The sequence below is a fragment of the Protopterus annectens genome, chromosome 1.part2, assembly GCF_019279795.1.
Source record: "Protopterus annectens isolate FY-2018-M chromosome 1.part2, PAN1.0, whole genome shotgun sequence".
Lineage (NCBI taxonomy): Eukaryota > Metazoa > Chordata > Ceratodontiformes > Protopteridae > Protopterus > Protopterus annectens.
In genome coordinates, this window is record NC_056727.1 from 107,928,118 (window position 1) to 107,951,094 (window position 22,977).

The following is a 22,977-nucleotide window of genomic DNA, read 5'->3' on the forward strand; positions in this document are numbered from 1 at the left end:
ATGTGACAGCTCCAATAGGGAACTTGTTTCCTAAGAAAAGTCTCAAAATCAGACAAGGTTAACATTAACAAAACAATGTTCATATTCAAAGTCAAAGGAGAAAATGGATTGGTGAATGTGAAGGATACCTCTCAGGAAGATCCATAAAACATGAAGTTGGGGCCAATGTACTACTTATTTGGCAGAAAAGGTCAGAAAGGCCGGCAGATTAACTGTAAATATGAAACACTTTGGTTCAGGATCAAAGACAGAGAAAATAATTTAATACCACTGTTGACTGACATGACAAGGGATCCAAATATGTATGAAAGACAACCACTTCCCTCTGGCTGTTCAGTTTGGAATCAGAAAAAATTCAGTTTCTCTGTGAACTTACAAGACAGACATCCAAACCTGGAAAAATAGCACTCTTCTTTGGTTCAGCAAGCTATCTTGGCAGCTGACTTCCTAGCTACAAGAACTCTAAGAATAATACACAAACACCATACCAGAAGCGGTCTTGTTCTCAGAAACCAAACTTGCAGTTTCAACATTACAAGACTGAGGTGAAAAGCAGTCATCATTCTTATCCTAAATATGGAGATCTCACCAAACAAAAAAGAGCCAGGGTAGGGACTATGCCAAATCTTGAAGCATTGGGAACAAATTTTGGTGAAACTGTAAGGATGCTTTCAAAATCACATTCCACCCCTCTGGTAAATTCTTTGAATGATTAAATGTGCTAGAATATGGCATATATGTAAAAAGGTACAACTTCCATCTATACATTTTTATTCAAGGTACTGGATCTGCTTAATGCACTGACTAAGGTGGTGTGCACCAAGGAACTGATAAACTTGTAGGAAGAACTGCTGGCTGTAAGCCCACAGACTACGTTTTTCTTTGCTTCTGAGAAAAAAAAAAAGGTCCAGGAGGGAGTACTTTTTTTTTTTTAATAAAAAGGTCATAAGCAGGTTGCCCATACTGATTAACTGATTCCCCAAAATAAGAAGAATTAGGTTTTTCAAGTGCAAAAAAAAATTATTTTAGTCTGAGAGATCTAATGCAGAATAAAATCCTCCTTTTAACTATGGTCCGGTTGACCAAAAGAGGAAATGTGACTGTCTACAGTGCAACTGTACAAAATTCACATCTGCAACAGTGTAACAGGCAACCATGGTACTCTCTCTGAGACCAAGACAGCCAACACCAATTCTAACCAATAATAATCTTGAAATTCAGATGAATGGAATAAACCACACTATGCTGGTATTAACTGCTGGGATAACCTAATATGAGTGCAAGCCAAGTGGAATGACAGAAGTAGCCATAAGCTTAAAATATTCAGAAAGATTCAGGCCAAAATAACAGATGTACTGGGTGGGCTCCACATAGTCCATCACTGAGGAAATCCTCCACTAGGAAAGGAATACTTTGTTTACATCACTGAGAATAAACCCCCATAACAGAGCTCCTTGAAAGGATGCCAGTTATGAAGTTTGGACTCTTACTCCTGTCCTTAGAAATTAAAAGTGTCCAGTTTCAATATGCCAGGTATACATTAATTTATGGTTAAAAACAGCCAGTTAATGAAGAATGGGAAGACAAAAGTCTGTGGACAGCTGAAGACGCTATGCTTAAGGACTTTCAAGCAAAGAAAAAGCAAAAGGCTAAGGTACCTTAAGCCCTAAATGGAAACTGGGTAGACTTCTGATGGTGGCAGGACAAGAAGGAATTTGCAGGCAAGCAGAGTAATAGAAGATATGTAAAGAACAAAATCAAGGCAGGGTAACAGCAGCTATGTAAACAAGAAAATCACAGAGCATTTCCAAGTATTGAAAATGTTTAAACGATGACTTTACTAAGACAAACGTGAGCAAAATCACCCATACTATCATGCCACTGCCACCGCAACCTTTACTGCCCTCTCAACTCATTCATATCTAGATGCCTGGAATGTCAAAGCTGTAGCCAACACATATCCTTACATTCCTCATCATTTTATGAAAATTCAAATTAAAAAGCATTAGCCAAACAAATGTAAATATCTTGTGACTAACAACTCCTATCAAAAAGGTACAAACAGCAACGTTATCAGTTTCACAGCCTTTCATACTGTGCTGAAACTATGCTACATAGGCATACAGTGTCAGAACACTTTTGTTCAGTCAGACTTGAGCTTTCAAATGACAGCAGAAGTTTCTTTCTGGGTGTTCATTACAGGTATATGAAAAATGGTGCCTATTTCTATAATTAATAATATAAGTAACACTGAATATATGTAATCACAATTGTTGCAGAAGTTAAGGTTGTGAGCTGGAGTTTTTATGCTGCAGTGTTTGATTCCCTCAGCCGTTGTTTGCCTACAGTGCGGCCAGGAGTGGCCTTAGGTCAACTGGTGCCCTAGGCAAAAGGGCTCCACGGTGCCCCCCACCACACCAGCTGGTGCCCCATCCTAGTCTACCTACACCAAATAAATACTGGAAAAGTGCCCCTACTAGAGCAGCGCCCTAGGCGGCCGCCTAGTTGGCCTATGCCTAAGGCCGGCTATGAGTGCGGCCTTAAGTAAATCACTTAACCAGACAGCTTCCAGGTCATCCCTGAAAAGAGACTGTGTCCCCAGTGGGCCTACATGGTTAACATATATTATTATTATGCTGTGCAATTTAAAGACCAAATATCAATGATGATTTTCTTCAAAATCATCCAAAGCTTAACCTGATGCCACAGAAGAGTCTGCAAATCAGTCTGTTTTGGAAATACTAACATACATATGGTACATACTGTCATAATTACTGGCAAACAAATAGCAGTATATTCAGTATAGTGTACAGTTCTAGCTTCCATTATGAGTGGATGAATGCAAATTCCCCAATGAGTGTTTTTTGCTTGGGGAATTTGTATTCATTGAGCAGTAGCACAGCTGGACTATTTATGGACACTGGTAATGTTTTTTTTTTTCTGTTTCCCACTATGATATTCCACAGCAAGCCCCATTAACAACATGTAGTGTTCTCAATTATGAAAACATAATGAAGATACAAACAAGTGACACGTAGTAATTAATATCTCCACTACAGGACACTCCACATTAATAATCTTAGTGTTACTTAGTAACGTACCCATTGCCTTTCATATGTTGCCGATTAACGATTGTTAAGTCACTTAGTTAAGGAAGCAAGCCCCAAAAAGTGTCACTCACCACAAAAAGTTATAAATGTAAAAAGGAACTTTACAAAAGGTTACTGTAAGTGTGAGCAAATTTAAGAGAGCCTCACATTCATGTAAAAACACAGCAAAATGGAACCCTGAAGATGATGAATGTGCTGAATGGCTAAAGGCTGTGAATCCTAAACATTCTGTACGTTTCAGTAACTATTTCCTAGGCAACTGATGTAATGGCTCTCCATTTGCTGATCAAAGGGAGAACTTCACACTGGCCACTTCCTGCTGAGATGTCAAAAACAGGTCCAGCAGCAAGTCAATAAATCTGGTTCTCACCCTGGAAGCAGTCCATGATGATTTGCATTTCTAGGGAACTGTGTTTGCAGGCACTTCCTCTCCTTTTGGGGCAGGACTCTTATTTGAAAATGGATCATAGGCATAGCTTCAATATTGACAATGTTCTGGAATTTGCACTTGGGGAGGGATGCCATTCTTTAAAGTTGCTGGTGAGATACAACCTCTTGCCTTTGCTTTTCAGGTCCAAAACCAGATCCTACATTTGCTGGTCACTGCCTTTCCTCAAAACTCATTCTAAAACCTAGATGCACAAATAGCCATACGTGGTAGCAAAAAAACAGAAACCTAGATGCAGTAATAAGCTATATGTGGTATTAAAGAACCAGACAAGCTGCCAAGAATCTAAATAAACAAATCAGGCAACCCACAAATGGAGGTTAAATAGTACCAATGGCTCCCAGTGCTTTCTGAGTATTGTTCAGTAAATCTTACACTCAAAACGCAAACTAGAAGAGATGTTTAACACAGATACATCCTAATATCAGATGAGATATTGAATAAATTGTGGCATCCAGTTCTAGTGCAGTCGAGACAAACGAGACACTCCACAGAATGTTTTAAGTGGCAATATTTACAGCAAAAAGCTTGAAAATGCATGATTACAGCTTTATTTGCAAGTAAAGACAGAGCTTCCCCTACAGTGTCTCAGACATTTGCCCGGAAGAGGGGGACAGGTGCAGTTAACACCGTTATCTTCTTACACTACTGATGTAAACACTGGAGGTCCTAATCCAGAGGGAAACATTTAAGGTGCTGACTTGTTTGGTGACTTGTTTGCATGTGTGTACACAGAAGTCTTTTAGTAAACAAGTAGCAGGCAGTCTAGAAAACTGCATCCTATGGGTGACAAGGATATGCTAAAACTTATGGGTAGTTGCCTGACATCCTCCTTATCATCTCCTTCATTGTCATTCTGGTGACAGGGAGGTACTTAAGGAGGGGCAACTTTGTAGTGACCTCAAGATCTTTCCACTTATCCACTAATCAGCTGATAATCATCACTTGGCTGATGTAAGTAAAGATTTTTTTTTAAGACTGGCTTGTCAAACAGTGATCACTGTCTTTGAACTCATAAGAGGATGAAGAGTCAAGCTGTAAGAAGAAAACATCTCACTATATCAGTACAACTGTATTAGTAAACTTACCAAAAAAGTAGATGTTTGAACAGATCAGTGATGTAGCAACATATAGCTATATGGGACATATCATCCCAAGTGACTTCCACATGTACTGTGCATGCCAGGAAGCACAAATATGTGTTGGTAAAAAAGCAGATGCATTGGTGCCAGAATTCACAGTGTTCTTGTTTCTCACCAAAAAGAAAGTTATAATACTTAACCAGCAGGACCAAGGTCTGAATTTGGATATTTTACCACCTAGGAGAAAGGAGGACAGGGACAAGTGGAACCTCAGCCTGGTCAAAAGATAACGAACAAGACCCAGTTAGGAGCAAAAAAAGAATAAAATGACCAAGGGGGTGGAGGAAGAATTTTGGTGCTGCAACAATGATCTACTTGAACATCCACTGTTACAGTATGTTTAACTTGCACAGCTATACTGTATTCATCAGTAGCTCACTGTTGAAGTAGCATATAACAATATGGGATGATTGCCAAAGCTCAGATAGCAAGACAGAGCCTGCAGAGGTGCTCTCTTTCCCATGTCAGGAAAGCTCTGAATGGCTTGGGGATTAAACCTTCCTGTTAGCTAGCTCAGGTAGGTCCCATGAAAGCTTTGGAAGCTACACTGTGATGTATCCTTAGCAGGATATAACCCATACAGCATAGGCTACCGTAGCAGTGATCTATATGAAGGACATACTCTTTCTAGCCACCAGTCCTTACATTTCTGCTTTACATTCCTCTCCTGCTACTTATGTTTTTCTAGACTGACTTGTTAGTAAATTAAAAATGTGGGTGAGGGTATATACAAAGTTAACAAATTAATTATTCTTTTCTTTGTTTTCTCTCCTATTGTACTGTTTTCAGACCACTATTATGCAAAGTTCACTTTGGAACTGATGCTCTATTATGTAGATTTGACTTTTCGATTTTTCACTTAAATATTATGCCTATATTTCTACGCTCTGAAAATGGCCGCTATACTGTATTGCCATCATCTGCACCATTTAACTACATGTAAAACTGTTGAGCTTTTCTGCAATTCAAAACAATGTTGCTTTGTATGTACATGCTCTGCAATAATTTGAAACTTCATATTTGCTTGATTGGCCCTGGTCATGTTTGAAAAGGGTCCTTGGATCAAGTTCAGTTCTCCAGTTAACAAAAGTTAAATAAACAAACATTGCTGTTTATATTTTTAGCATCATTTGATGATTAAAATGTACTGAGATATACTTTTTTATCCTGTCAGAAAAAACACAGGAGTCAGGGGATGTACATAGGTTGCTAAGGTGCAAATCTTCACATCTGCAATTTTTAGACTGCTACAGCTGTTATGATTGCATCATGACCTATCTAATTCTGTCAAGGCACAGTGAAACATTACAATGCCTAAGGAGCAGCTGAGGAATGCAGTTTTACTACAGAAGCTGATGAAAGATGAAATCACCATAAAAGCTAAGTGGTGCATGGAACAGTGACATCATACTACGCAAAATCAGCAAATTATCATTGTCTGCATGAAATATTATATTGGTGGCATTGTCTGTGCTCACCTAAGACCCACTGTATGATGTGAGTAAACAAGACGGCTACTAAAAATGCAGTTTTCCCAGCCTAACTGCTAGCAAAGTACATAAGCCTGCACAAAATCACTCCAGAATCAGGAAAACAATACAATACTTGACTGTCAGCTTGGGTTAAGTATATTTAGTAGCCAGAAGTCTGATGCAATAAGTGGTGGAAGACTGTTTTTTTTTCATGGGAAGTAAGTGACAGTACTTCTGAAGGGTGATTTCCAGCTGTGGAAAATTAGAATGATGAAGGCCCAAGAAAGTATGCAGAAGCAGCATCTACAGAGTGCATGCAAAAAACACACAATGTCATGGCAGGAAGTTACATTGAAATGCTGAAACAAAAAAACAAAAGATGGAAATAAGATGAAACCCAAGACACTATCATGCCAGCAAGTTGCATTAAAATGGCGAAACATAAAACCAAGGGATGGAAGATGAAACCCAACAGATGACCTCTACCACTGGTGAAGAATGTGGGCTGACAGCAGTTCTGAATGGAAGGTCTGGTAAGATACATGCACCTCTTTTTTCCTTCTATGGGGGAATGTAAATTGCAGTGTGATGGGATTAATTCCTATGTGATGTTTTCCATTTTTTTTTTCTTTTTTTGTGTGTGGATGTATGCAGTAAGAACATGTATGAAGGGAGACGTAGGGTATACAGAGGGACTCCTATGCAAACAATAAATAAATAAATAACACTTTTAAAGTAGTTTCAGCTAGCTGAAACTGGCCATTTTTAGTTTTAAATGAAACTTCAGTGACCTGTAACTTTGGGAAATACAGCCAAAGCATCTATGCTTGGAGTGGGTCCGTCTCTTGCACTGGCAAGGACTTAAGCAGCTGAAACCTCACCCTTTTCAGTTACTGGGATATGTGGAAATGAGGCTTCATTTCTCTCTCTTGCACTTTGCTAACAGATGCAAAATCAAGAAAAATGGTGAAAATGCAGAGGAACTTTTCCCTCCACACAAGGAAGAATGAGTAAATCCAGTGTCTGGTCTCGCTAATCTGCTTATCACATGAAAGCCTGCCAGCCCATCAGTTCATTGTGTGTCACATTCCTTACTGCCAGTAGGGTTGCACAACTCCCTGCTGCTTTCAGCAAAAAAGAAATTTCAGCGTGAAAAAAATCTTTCAAATGAACAAGGAAAAGCAGCTTTTCCCATGTTTTTTTTTTTTTTTTTTTTTGGTTAATGTCATTTTCTCACATTTAATGTGCTTAATCATGGCACAGAATACCACAGCAGAATAAATGTGGTATGTGTCTTTTGCATTGTTGGCTTGAATGGAACAAGAAAGTCCATATAAATAGTGCTGCAAACGTGATTAAGAACTCAGCACAATCAGCATTGTGGGTTTTAATAAGTTAAGACAGCAAAACTTTAGGATGGCTTTTTTAAGCTCGTTACAAACATCTAGTTTCAGGGTGTCCTATGCCTTACTACAGAGGTAGGTAACTCAAAGTTTATCATACTTCTTCCGAAGATACTGATCAAGCACCTTTTGGAGGAAAAAAATAAACAATACAGGTCAATCCACACAGGATATTACACACCCAAGGGTTTGTCAAAGAAGCATAATCCGGAAGCTAGGCTTTGTCCAATGACAAGCCTCCTCAGCCCTATCTCCTTCTCATCTGATTCCTGCTTGGAATCACCAAAGAGATCCTTCCTGCCAATCACTGCACTGGCTTACCACCAATTTGGCTACACTGGCAGTATAAATAAATAGACTTCTCACTTCTCCCTCTGCCTGCAATGAAGTGAGCAGGCTGACTCTCTAACACACTGAGCAATGCTCTACATTATGCTCCTTTTCCAAACATCAGAAGCAACTTCCTCTTTGGGTCCTCAGTGGTGATCTGACAATATCAGGAATGTTATGAAAGGTTTCAGTTTTTTGGCACTGAATGCAGGAACTTTCCTATCAAATATACTTACATCAAGATGCAAACTGCATGAAACAAAAGAAGAACTGAGGAAAGCAAACATGCAAACTCCACACAAGCAGTCACTGGAAATCAGGACTGAACTCCTCGAGCTCTGAAGCAGAAACCTTGACCACTAAGTCACCATGCTTACTTACATTTACTTGGTGTGGGAAGAAATCTGGAAAGGGGACAAACTGTTTTGCAGTGTCAGCTATTTCTATCATAAAGAATAGAAGAGTTTGCGAGAACCGCCAATTAAAATAACATTGTTTTACAGAAGTGATTCTAAATTAGGATTTAAAACTCAGACCTTTTACTATTCACTGCCACCAAGAAAAGTGATTTTCAAAAGAAGTGGTGTAGTGAAAAAAATGGTGCAAATGCAGACCATGCAAGCTTTTTTAATCAGGAAAGTCCAAGAAGAAAGGGGACTTACATGCAACCCCCAAAAAGAAAGCTTTCCTAGTAGGATGCATGGCTGCTTGAATTGCACAACCACATGTATGTACTTTAACAAAGCAACAAGACAAGTCTAATTTATAAAGTTGATTATGGTAATCCAATATTTGTATATTATGGAAAGTTTCATAGTGGCCCAGTAGAAAAACCTCTTCCATTTGGCTATAAAAAATTCCTAGTCAAAGCCTTCTGACTTTCTTTCTTTCTTTATTTATTTATTTTACATTTGTTGACTGGGCTAGTCTAATTGGATATATGTCCATTTTCAGTAGAGGCCCGGGGAGAAAAGCTCCAAGCATAGGCAGTGACATATCATATATTACATGCAAATAGCAAACAGAATATAAAGTTAATTTGATTTTTAAGATGCTCTAAATCCTCAAAAGCCATTTAATCAAAAATATTGTAGAACACAACATGTTTTACAAATGTAAACACAATATTTGGGGGTGCATGTCCCCTGCTCCCTTGAATTTGTTATAATAAACTTTGAGGTCAATGAATCTCAGGGCAAGACAATGTTCCAACCTCAACAGCTTCAGTAGATTAATCTCCAACTCAGCCATTTGTGCATGGCCATTAAAGATGCCCAGCTACCACAACCACCACCCAACCCTCCAAGAATAAAATTCGACCTGCAAAAAAATCAATCTGCAGATAAGGGGAAATCCTTTACACATGATGTTTCAAGGACTAGAATTAAGTAGGAATTCATCATGACAATTAACAAATTGCAGAGAAGAAGGGTAGACAGCAGCCATAGCCAGTTCATAAAATAAAGTTTAAATGCAGTGCAGTCTTGAATAAATACTTTCTGGATCGCAGAAAAGTGTGAAAAAGCATGTCAGCATTGCATTCCATGGGAAGGAGATGGGTATCCATTTTACTTGAGGATGAAGGTACTTGGAGCAAAAGCAGGGTATCTCAGCACTACAGCTTGTAGCAAAGAGGTCTACTTGTGGGTTATCCAGGAAGATGTTTATCGACAGAAATGCACTGACTTACACAGCTGCAATGTCAAGAATTAGATATCTGTTGAAAGTGTCTGCCCAAATATTTTGCTCTTTTGGCATACAGACTGCATGCAGTTATTCTGTAGTCCAGTATTCATTCATAAACATTAACTGCCTCTCTGTACAAGACAGAGGCATGCACTCTTCCTTGCCTGTTTATTTAAACCACAAACTACAGTGAGACTTGTTGGTCTGTCTGAGATAAATTAAACGTCACAGTTCTCTTCTCTTTTATATTTAAAAGAAGTGAACAGTTTTTGCTTGACCAAATTCTTTGAATATATAAAGATGCAAAAGGAAACAGGTGAGCTTACCATAAATAACTAAAGGCACAGAGTGATATAAAATACCTGTCATGGCGATATATTTTCAATGGCATACTCGGTGATTATGCCTACCACCTAAATCCCATTACTACAGTAGGTAGAATTACAACCTGCTGATGAAGGGAATCTGTAGCTCGGTTCCAAAAGTGATGGTAACTGCTGAGCCAGGTTCAAACAGGGCATTGGCCAAGCTTGTCATCGATGACATTCGGATCCGATTGGGGGGGAGGCTTCAAAGAGGGGTGAAAATTTTGCATTCCATCAAGGACCTACTTGACTACCAATGCTGAGCCATAATTCTACCCCTAAAATGTCTCAACTGGCAGAAACAGTAGACATGTACACCACAAATGTGCAAAAACTGAGCCCCAAAATCATGCAGCTGCCCAAGATATGTCACGACAGTCACAAGACTGACCAGGAAGATATTGGGCATGTCCCTGCCCACATAAAAAAAAGCTTCTTCCACAATTTCTTAATTACTTCTGACATTCCCCTGGAAAGATCAGGCAGAATGACAGAATCTAAAGCAGTAGCCAGGCCCTAGGGGATCCCCCTTGGCTAGTACCTGAAAAGTTTCCTGTAATTATTATAGGGAGCTAAGAACCTAAGCATATACCATTCTGTGAAAAGACAATTCACCAACAGCAACATTACTGCTGTGACAAGAGGAGGAGGAGGGATGGAACGGCATTTTCCAATGCTGTAGACAGATTAACTTCCTGTTGCCAGGGTGCATAAAGCAGAAAAGGCAGAGGACAGCATTTTCAAAGGTTCAAAAGATCAGATTCTGAAGTGCCCCATTTATGGAATATCTGATAAGCATCTGAATCTACTACTCCAGGAAAGGACCACGGCAGTTTCTCAGACAGCCTACCAGTAGATTTATTTCATTTCTGGTGTCAGTATATTCATGTCATGTGGGATGTAAGCTGATGACACCCCAAAGGAAAAAAGGTATTGATAGGCTCTCTGACATAATACCAGTACATTTACTTCCTTTGAGATGTCAGTATATTCATTTCATGAGGGATGGAAGCTGCTCATTGCCAAACGTGCATCACCTACCTCCATGGTATTCACAATCGTAAACTCTTTTTCTTTGCTTAGATACAACATGATAGGCTGTCAAACCAAATTAGCAGGAGAACTAGATTTTGTTTTCCCTCCAAGGCCTTGCAGACTAGAAGGAAAGTCCATAGCTGGTTGATGTGCAACCCCCTCTCTACAGCAAACATTATCCACTGAATTGTGTCAGAGCAAGGGTAGCTCCCCGCACCATTACAGAAGCATCAACTGTCGGGGGGGGGGGGCTATCATGGGTTAAGCTGCAAGAATGGGAGGTCCATCTGCAGACAGGTAGGAATGCCTAATCCAGGGACCAACACCATGAGTTTGTTACAAGGAGAAACTTGAGTACACTGTGATGCTGCAAACACTGACACCTCCAGTGTAACTGTATCCAAAGGAATGAAAATGGTACCATAATTGTGGTGGCCAGCAAATCCATAAAGTCATGGTAAGGTCCAGGACCCTATGCTGTGTCCACACACAAACTAGACTACCCACATTATGACTTATTGGGCTTTTTCTTTGGACAGGAATGACTGTTACTGGATACTGTCTGACTCCCATCTATAAAGGCAATCTCACAACGTCAGAAAGAACTTCTCCAAATTTGTAGTGAGTGCCAGCATCCAAAGGAATGCCCACTGCAGAGATGTTAGCAGGGGACCCTTGACAGGACCACCAGGTTAGACAAGTAAATAGGGGAACAGAGAGATGCTTCTCATTGCACGTCTTCAGCTGTTACAGATAAAACACTGGTAACCATTATGGCAGCTGAAGAAAGATTAAATGTTAATATTTTCATCAGAATTGCTGCTCATGCAGACCAATCTAGAGGAAGCATGTACTCCAATCTCATGCAATAATATCGCAAAAAGGGCCCATATCCTGTTTCTATTGAACTATTATCCTGGCACTTGACAGTAACATATGCACGACTTTTAGAGAGTCAACATCCGGATCTAGATGCAAAAACTGTGCTGACTGAAGTTATGGATATTCAAGATGAGACACAAAATATCCTTCACTTCGGTACTTGAAGCGATAGGAGAACTTTCATGTGTGTTCTGAAACAGGTACTGCCTCTATGAAGCCTTTTAGCAGTGATATGTCGGCTTATTCCAAGAGCTGTGGTTAGACAATTTGGACTCTCAAAACTCCTTCTGGGAAGAATACAACAGCTATGAGATGTGCAACCTATTATTAAGTCTACTACCAACTGGTTCTGGTGAAGGCTCTCCAAACCAGGGCAACCTCAGAGACCACCTCATTGAGCAGCTCCAGGCTACAGAACATCAGAGCAAGTGTAAGCAGCTTGGCTGATATTGGAATATGCAGGACTGGGAGACTCTTGAATGCTTTCCTTGGCCTGTAAGAAAGCTTGTTCCTCTTTTGGGGTTGACAGGGCCTGCATGGGGGGGGGGGTTGCAGAGGTCTTCCATAAGGGTGAACACCTTTGTAATCTTCAGATGGTTACCGAACAATCCTAAGAAGCCTAGTCAAAGAGAATGTCTTCCCCTGAAATCACTGCCTATAGTACTGCTTCCAAGACTCTCCTTCATGGACATCCCCAACCATGCCATCCTGTGCAAGGACATCCTTTAGCCTGCAATCTTAGCCACAATGTCAAGAAAGTCAAAACTACAGTGTGCTACATAAAGTCTCAATATGGAAGCCACAGAATAATGATCAACTCCTCTTTGAGCCCAGACTCAGGAAGGGAGGAAAGTTGTTCCACAGCATGGTCTATAAGGAATATTGGTAGTTTAGCCGAGATGATTAAGGCCATAAGCTGTTAATGAGCTCTGCCCCTGTAGTCTTAGGATTGACTTCCTTACTCTCAATTTATCTACTGTCACATAACCAGACTGTGCTAGTAGGGCACCATGTGAGAAGTAGTGGGTTTACCCAGATAAAGTCTGAAATTTATACAAATGAGGTGCACAACTGAGGGCTGTAACACCCAATGTAGCACAGGAGTAGAGTCATTTTCTGCACTTGTCCAGAATCTAATTCTGGTCAAAGGTGGCAAAATGCTGTAATCTCCAAGTCCTTTGTAAACTGAAGAGTTCTATAGCAGCTGGTTAAAGATGCCTGGTTATGGAACCATTGTACTCATCTGTGGGCATACTTTCTTAGTGCGGGTTGGGAGAAGTTCATAGCAGTAGGCCAAGCTTCTTTCACACTTCCATACTGACAACCTTAATCAGCATTTCCATAGGTAAGGATGAGTTACCTCTCCTCCATCAGATAATCAATTGGGTATTTTTGGGTGAAGAGAACTGTGGGCAAGGACCAGTCTAGAGAAGACATCATATGCTCCAATGTCTACTAAAAGGTGTTATCCAAACAAACTGTAGGACGGGGAGAATTATCTCCCCTCTATCAGTGAAAATGTCTTCCATGTCCTCAAACCCTTTAGAGCAGTCCAAGTGAGATAAAATCAATTGCCCCCCAATCAGCTTTACAAGCAAATTTGTGCAAGGTTGAATATGCCCATAAGCATTCCTCAGCTGCACACACAGGGACAAAAGGAGGAGGAGTCTCAATTGATATTGGCAACAAGTACAACAACTATGTTGGTTAAACAGGATGGTGCCCTGAATTTATCCATGTGCAACTTGCCACATACAAAGTCCCATGCCAAATCCTACCAAGCTATAGGTCAGCCTGTATTGCCCCTAGAATCTCATAGCTTTCACCTAGACTTACTGGAAACACTCACCATTAAACCAAATATCCTATTCATGGCAGACTTTAAATACCCCTCTATAGACTGCCTCATACTCGCAGGCACGATGACTCCTGGACTTTATTAACAAAAATACCTATGACCAAACAGTGCACCCACCCACCAGAGTTTCAAACACACACCCAGTACTCACTGATGTGGGAGAGCAATGCACCCCCCCCCAAGTGTCACAGCCCCAGCACAGCCCGTAACAGTCAGGAACTATTCCAAAGCAAACTACTTCCTATTAAGCCATAGTCTGTCAAAAGTCAGTGCCCCTCACAACCCCGAATTCACAGTAGCCTATAAAGAATTGTTCACAGACACTGTACAACAAAGTAAATGGCTGTACAGAGGCTGCAGTACCTAGTAGAAGTAAGCCCAAAACAAACTCTAGAAACAAACCACACTGATGGAATCCTAACCTTAATAGGGTATATAACAAAAGGGGGAAAAAAAAACTAATTTGTAAAATCAGGAAGAGCAACTTACATAATGACAGGAGCTCTTTAATTAAACTAAACAGGAAACTAAGAGGACTAATTAGTCTAACAAGGCCAATTATGAGGTCAATATTGCCTCACAGGCTAACGGCAACTACAAGGACTTCTACAGCTGTGTGTGAAACCTCAAAGGCAGTATGCATCCATGTACTGGTGGTCAATGGTGCCACCTTCACTGAGCAGAGTGATACAGGAAACTTGTGGCTGACAAATTCATCTCAGACATCAGCCCCCTACACCCCCCCACCTCTTCCATGAAATACCTAGTAGCACAACCCTTCCAGCTATTAACAGGGAAAAGGTCCAGGCAGCACTCGCTAAACCCAAAAACAAAGCCTCCATGGGCCCCTAAATAGCTTGAAAAATGAACTATCAGGACAAATTGAGTCACTTTTCAGCTATAATCTCAAAACCAGGCTTTGTACCATGGGAATGCAGGACTGCAACCGTTATTTCACTTCAATGGGTGGACCATCAACTATTCTTGGAAAATACAAACCTGTTAGTCTGACTACTCTACTATGTAAAGCTATGGAATGAATTATCATGGAAAAGATCAACAGAGACATACGCAACCTTCAGACACTGGACCCAACCTAGTATGGCTTTGTCAGGGGAAGGTCATGGCTGCTAAACTTGGGGAACTTCTTTCAGAAAGTCATCAAGGAAATGGATGGAGGGCAAATGGTGCATACTGCCTACTGGACCTGACTAAGGCATTCGTTACAATACCCCACTTGGGTATAGTTGACAAACTCACTGAACTGGGCATAAACCCTTACATAACTTGTACTATCAGCTGGCTCACAGACAGGACCCATCAAGTCAGGCGTGGTGACATCTGCTCCACTAAGAGACCAGTCACCAGTGGGGTACGTCAGGGTTCCATGCTGGGACCACTCCTACTTGGTATTTACTTACTGGAGGTAAAGTCTAATATCAAGGGCCTTTCGCTGACTAGGTTTGCAGATGACTGCAAATTGAGAGCTATCACAGATTCCCTCATGGCACAAACATCTTACAAGACAAATACAGACAAATGACTGGTGCCAAAGTCACGGACTTAACACACTGCCAAAAAATGCATTATAGTGTCTTTTGGGAAAACTGCCAACCAGGCTAATTACTCTATCGATATAACACCCATAAGAGTTGACCCGGTAGTCAGGGATCTGGGAACATATGTAGACAGCAATCTGGTCTATGATCAACATGTGGGCAGGGTAGTAAGAAAATCGTTCCATGTAGCTCAACTTATAAGTAACGGCATGGCATCCAGATTGAAGGAAGTCATAGTGCCACTTTATTCAGTCTTTATCTGATGCAACACTGAGTATAATGCCCTCTTCAACATGCACCTGACCAGACATATGCAACAGCTGGAATGCCCACTAAGGCTCCTTATCAGAAGAATCCAGGGTATAAACACATTGTCTTATACAGATCACCTTAAAAGCCCTGTCTCCATACTCTGTCTACTACAGGTTACTGAGAAGAGATCTGTGTCTAGCATACAAGGCATTCATGGATCCAACTCTGAAGGACCTTTTACTATCTGTAAAATGAGCAGCATCAGAACCACTAGATCCATGAATTTCAATCTTGCTTGCAACATAATAAGATCTGCTGAAGAGACAGATTTGTATGTCAGAGGGCCCCATGCTCTGGAACATGCTTCTCATCCACATGAAGCAAAGTCTATCCCTAACCCTATTTAAGCGTAACATTGACCAATGGATAGAAAATCAGAAATTCACTCTGGGTCTGGCCCCTGTCTCTCTGACAGACAAAGGCAGACAGTAATGCCCAAACTGGCACCCTCCCCCTATAATCTCTAGAAACTTCCTAACATACCTCCTACTAATAAATGCCCATGGTATACAGGGACACAACTGAGTTGGACTGCACGGCTAGGCTTATAAAGGCCTTGGTGGTCGTTAGTCTAGTATATACTTATAAAACTATGAAGTCAGGAGATCCAGTATGCCTGCCTACAGTAATGAGCTAGCAAGAGAGGTATAAGCTGGGTCTGACACTGGTACTAGCTATATTTCTTGAGAGTGCCCTCCCATGTCCAAGCTTAAGTTTCTAAAATAAATCAAATATGTGGCACCCAAGCACTGAATTGACAGCCATGCTGCAGGATGATCTGCTCTATTCCTCTTAGCCGGCCTAGGTTTCTGCAGGTCCAGAGATGGACCCAGGGAAGGAAGCTCTTGGAGTTGAGCACTGGCTGGAAGACTCTAGAGACCACCACCAAGAGTATGTCTGTTGGTGGCAAGTTGCATTTAACTGACCACTTGTTGAGTGGCACCTAAAACCTACAATACAAATACCAGTTTGAGTGGCAGAGATGTGCCTTTTCAGAATCTGATATCCACCAAAGCAAAAGAATGGTGTGGAATGGAGCCTTCTATGAACAATGATGAGCTCAGTATCTGAGTGGACTGGAAAGGCTATTTTAATTATGGAATTATCTCCAGGAGGGCGAGGTTGCAGCCTGCATTCTAAGGACAGTCCTTGTGGTATACTTCTGGCTGAAGACTGGGTCTGTCACCTGGATCTTCCAGTGAATCCCTGCACAAGAAGTCTTCAACCACCAGTACTCTTTTGTCTAACATGGAATCAAGACCAGTATTCAAACTGTACAAGCAGCAGACATGAACTGGTATCTCAGGGACTAATCATTCCTATATTGCTGCAGCATATTATGATGTGATCTGTAACTAAACATGCATGTCCTGTGCATAGAAGCTTCCCAAAAACAACAAAGTTCAGAATTGTAACTTGGCTGTTGACAGAACCCATCAACCAGATTCACACATGTAAGGCCACAGGAATTTGCTACAACCTCAGAAAAGTGCTGAGAGCCTATAGGTAGAGAATGAACTTTCACTTGCCTCTCCTTCACTACTAAGTAACCACGAAGCAATTGTTGCAGGAAGTTATGTCTGTGGTTAAAAACTGTATATAAAAAGGTTTGTTGCGAGTGTTACATGACTCTGATGATGCATTTGTAAGGCGAAAACGCTTAGTTGTGATTGCTTATTTTAACATGTTTTAACGGTACTTATGTATTATCGCAACCAGATTCTGAGCAGGAGAACTGGCTCCTTTCCAAGCCATTATCCTGCCGAAATATGAACTGAAAGTGTCTAGTGAAGTGTGTGTCACTGAACTGACATAATGTTTGAAAAACGCTCATGTGTAAACACTTCCAGCAGCGTTGTACTACATTACATTGCAATTCTCAAAGTTTCCCGTGGAACACTGCAAATGGGAAATGGTACTTTTCTAAAATGGAGCAAAAGAGAAAGTGAAGGGTCAGGCAGCTGTAACCGTTGAAAGCAAAGCCTTAAACAAACTATACTGTAAATGTGTTTTTCTGAAATAAGTTTGCTCATTTTGTTTAACAAAGGGATCAATGCTATACAGATTTGTAGACTGAAAGGAAGAACAGATGAAGAAGCTACTGTCTTTGGGGTGCTATGGAGTAAGGAAGTTGGGCATGCAAACATGACTTTTTGGCGACTGGAGAAATCAGTCTGATGTAGTTAAATACGAAGGTCCTTACTGTCTCTGCATTGCACTTCACGCTTAGATAAAGTTCAATTAAATGTACTTACACTTAACCTTTACACAGATATGATCATCCCATTATGAAACATATGGTTACATCGTAATTCTCTCAGTTCATATTGTCATTGTATTGGTTACTGCAGCTCCTAGAAGAAAGCATGTAAACTTATGGATTAACCGTTACGAAAATGGAAAGTTAGAGAGGGAAGGGTGATTTAACATTAGCAGCACAGGTATGGTTATGTTTAAACTGAATTTCTTTTCACAGTGAAGGTTGTTTTAAGAAGGGTTATCAAGAACAACGGAAAAAGTTAGTGTCACTCTGGCTGTGAGCACCGTTAATGCACAAATGAGATAGTTCCACACATGCTGCCAGTAAAGTGCACACAGCCACAGCGACACTAACTTTTTTCCATTGTTCTTGATAACCCTTCTTAAAACAACCCTCACTGTGAAAGAAAAGACAATCCCGGACATTTCTACAGCACTAAAAGTCAGATTTCTACATCAGGAAGTAAGTGGTATTATCGCAAAAATCTGGTTGCGATAATACGTAAGTACCGTTTTAACTAATGAAATAAAATTGCTATCAGCACAGTTCCGAACGTGGTCATGGTGACTTAGTAGTGAAAGAATTTCTGTAGATAGCTTAGGAGGAAGAGGAGAGGCAGATGGCTAGGGCTATGCAAGGGAATTGAGAGCAATCAACCTAACAGCGGATTCATTTCATACAGAAAAGGCAGACCAGAGTGCGTAGGCAGGCATGTTTTGTATTCCAAACTGTCATCTACAAATTCTGTTTGAAAGGGAAAGCAAATTATTTTATGCCAACATATAAAATATCTCTTACAAAGAATGAATTTAGGTTTAGGAAATTTAACTTTGGTTTCCATTTATTATCCTTTTAGTACCACAAAATAATCTTAAATAAAATCATGTTCCTTGTCAGTGAAACTGCACCCACTGCCCTGACCCATTTGTTGTTCGTTTACAATTACTAAGCAGGATCCAAAGCTACATGTAGATGGTGAAGTTAAAATTGTGGTATAATCCCTAGAATTCTACTTGGTACTCGTTTGTCTCAATTATTCTGCTGTCTTTTCATGAAGTAATCTGCATTTGTTTTTCCCTGTAAACATTTACCAATATAGCTTTGGGGAAAATTATCTTAGGAGTCAGATGACCTATCTTGAAATTGCTGCAATTGTTTTCTTTTTTTCAACTGTTGCATTCTTTCTTCATTCTGTTTCTGAGATCCTTATTGTAAGAAAATTAGTGATGAGCAATATATGGCACATATCGTCAAAACAGTCTTTTGTCAGTTTTCTCTAACACTTTAAGAATCTCCTTAGCTGGCTGTCCAAGCTCAACTACCAAGGGTATCAAATATCTCTGTCTTTAATCCTCACATACACATTCTGTTATGGAACAGCCCCTTTTTCTACGAGGATACAAGTTTTAAAACCATATCATTAACTTCTGAGCTAGGAAGTGACAGAAAAGCAACTTCTACTTGTTATAAAACAGAGCTATGGTAAACAAATTTGATTAAAATAAATCACAGTGAACTGAATTTGTTAACTGACAGACTTAAATAATTCTTCCAATTTGCCAGTTGACACTCTCCTAAGCAAATCTGTCCACACTGAATTCAGATCAACAATGCATGCCATAAGTTTTACTTTCTTCAGATAAAAGTTGAATATGGGGAATTAGCAGTTGGATGTATCATCCAATTAATGAATGGGTTCTATCTTTGAGGAACTCTGTACAACCTACATTTTTTGATGGAGAAGGCAAAGTACCATGAGCTTCACTAACATTCTTAGTAATGACTTAGAAAGATTCTAATAGAGATGATACAAGACTAAGGCTAGTGCTCTGCTAATTCAAATAGTTTTACTTATTTTCTGGAAATAAAACATTTTAGCACACTACTCAGACGATTCTCTCATACAGATTTAAGCCTTTCTCAAAGAAGGCATCCAGTCAAAGTGGTGAGAACCCAATAAAGGACAATCAAATACATCAATGTTATGTAAAGAACATTTTACAAGTCGCATGCAAAAGTTAGCCTCCTACTCTTTTATTTTCTCATTATATTATGAAGGACAGGTAAAAGCCAAGGTGAATGATGAAAATCATTCAGCAAACCATCTTCACAAGACCTTAGATATTCTTGATTATGCTAAACTGGCCTAGGCAGTAAGATCTAGGTCACCCCACATTACTTTAATTCACACCTTTCAGCTCTTTCAGTTAATGAGGTGTGAAATTCATGAGGAATGGCATGCTGGACAGCAAATGCCTGGAACTCTGAGTCAGCATTGCTTTTAAATGTGAGGAAATCTTTTAAATTAAATAAGTAAAGCGGCTTTATTGTATTACTGGTTTAATTTAAATACTTTTCTCATATTTCAGCTGCTTAATCTTGGTAATGAATACTGCATATTCAACACTGTGATTTATTTTATTTTATTCAAATTTGTTTACAGGGGTAGAGTACTGATCTCCACGGACCTTTCCATATATCACAATAAAGCACTGTGGGTTAGAACATGGCAAGGCAGCCCGCACAATTAGCACACCAGGCTTGACGCAGAACAGGAAGTGACTGGCACTATAAGCATGAATGAGTTATACTACTCCTCCATGAAGCAGCAGAAATTCAAAACGGGGGCAAAAGTCTGTGTTGGAATCTGAATTCATTCACACTCTAGTGATGGTCTGGCTTGTTAAGGCAAAGGTGTCCTCAGCTTTTATTTTGTAATCAGCAAAAGTTTTTAAATCACATACAACTCAAAGAAACATGCAAATGATTCAAAAGCAGAAATTTCAAAAGCAATCACTTCTTTCTACAGCTCATCACAGAGTTGCTCTGTTAAAGGCTTAAATTACAGTTTTCACTTTCTAATAGACTATTTCTTTCAAGTTGGACATTTTTGAGGATTATCAGCATTAGAATGCAATGCTAGATGAACTTTATTTTTCAAAGTTTTCCTTTTTCAGATCTTTTATGCATTTTATTTTCTTCATCCTACCCTATTAACTTTCTTAGGTGCTTTACCTTTCCCTGACATTTTGGATTTCTTTTTAACTTCTCTTTCCTTTTTTAATGTTGCTTTCCATGAAAAACATTTAAGATTGTGTCTATTGTTGTTTAGTTAAATATTTTTAAAAATTACAATTTATGTAGTGCAATACCCCCCCCCCCCCTCCTGAAGGAAAAACACGAAAACCTTCAGGGAATCCACCACAAGCTCTCACAAGTAAAGACTCCTAAAGTCCTCTTGAAATAACCCAACAGCAACTTTTGCATGGTAGGAAAGGCAGTATACTTTTGAACATTTATTAAGTGAAGAGCAAAGCAAAATCTAATGAACTACTCATGAACAGGAAATGAAGTCACACAACAGTTCAGAAATGAAAAGAAAAAATAGTGTAGTATGAGATAATACTGCTTTTATACGGGTCATTGTCCCAACTGATTTTGGAGAAACAGAAATGCTTCATATGCAGGAGGTGTTGGAACTTTAAAAGGCAGGAAAATGAACTATATGGTGATTAATGTTCTTGAGCAATACTAGAAAAGTTTGATTAGAACAGCCACATTTTGGAATGATCATTTTTGTTAATTTGAAAAACATACAAGACCATTGCTAAACAGCAGCTATTATCTTCCTCTACAAATGCCTCCACAAAGAATATAAAATTTACAAAGGCTAGAGAAGTTTGTCTACATGTATGCATACAGTGGACTGCACACCACTGCCTGTATTCATCCTTTGAAAGGAGAAACTGCAATTTGAATTTCTGAAGTACAACCAGGACAACTTGATGCTGAATGCATGTGAAAAAATGATAGCTTCTGAGATTTCCTCAGACAGACTGGTGTCTTTTGACAATCACAACTCAGAAGGTTCTGCTTCTACATAGCTGTGCCTGCCAATCACACATTCAAAGATATCAGTGGCTAATACAGTTTCAAAGAAAAACATCCCATTCCAGACACGAATCCTACACCCACAATTTTCGAGCAAAGACAATATAAGAATGCTTCCCAACCACCACCACTGGTAAACTATGATTAGACTCAACAGACAAACCAAGGCTTACAGCAAAAAGATGAATACTAACCAAATTTCAAAATAACAACAGTGTAGTAGATAACATTCTGCAAATCTTCTCTAAACTCCAGTACGATGTTCCTGATACTGACCTCTCAAACCTATTCCTGAAGAGAGAGAGTGGTAACAGTTATACAATGATCCAACAGATAAAAGGACCCACCATGACAATAAGGGCAGGGAATATGCAACTTTGATAAGGCAAAACTGACAGTGAATTTTGAGACTGCTACATGCCAAGTTATAGTTGAAAATGTATTATAAAGACAGAGGAAACAAAGCCAGAAGTGGTGCCACATGAAGTAAGCCAGAACAGTCTTACCTGTAGTAATAGAAGTCAACAGAAGAATTACTTGTCTGTGTTTTCTGGAAAGGCCACCCATATTTTGGTAGCATTCCAGCAGGGCTGTTTTTAAAGCTTCTAAATTTAATATCAGAGACTAAGCTATAATGTTTACCCAATGTCTCTTCTACATTCAGCCTGAATACAAAGACAGAGGAAAAATTATTCCTGCAATGATAATGTTGGAGTATATCTTTTCAGAGGTAAGCCAGCAGTTTGAGTCAATGTAAGATCTTTGACAGCCTAAAGGATTTGGAAACAGGATTCTAGCTCAACATAAACAGAGGAACCTGTTATAGCTGGAATGGACCTAAGTACTGATAATCAGTTCAGGTGTTCAGAGACATCAGCTATTTCTTCGCTCTGAAGAGCAAAGAAGACACTGTACTATTTTGTACTTCTTTCAGTGAAGAAACCTGTTTAAAGGACAGAGGGTTGAGAATATAAAGCTTTCATTTCCACTATGTCAAAACAAGAACATGTAAAAGAAACCTGTGGTTACTTTTACCCCGGAATAATTGTCATATTGCTTAAAAGACTTACATCTATGGTCAACTGCTGTTTAATGAGCCTGCATGAAGTACTTTTAAAGTTAAGAAAGTGTTGTTGCTGGGCAGATGTAAATTTGTAATTTAGCAGCTGAATATGACGGTCATGCTGGTTGATTTACAGCTGTTAGTGGGGAGGATGTTATTCA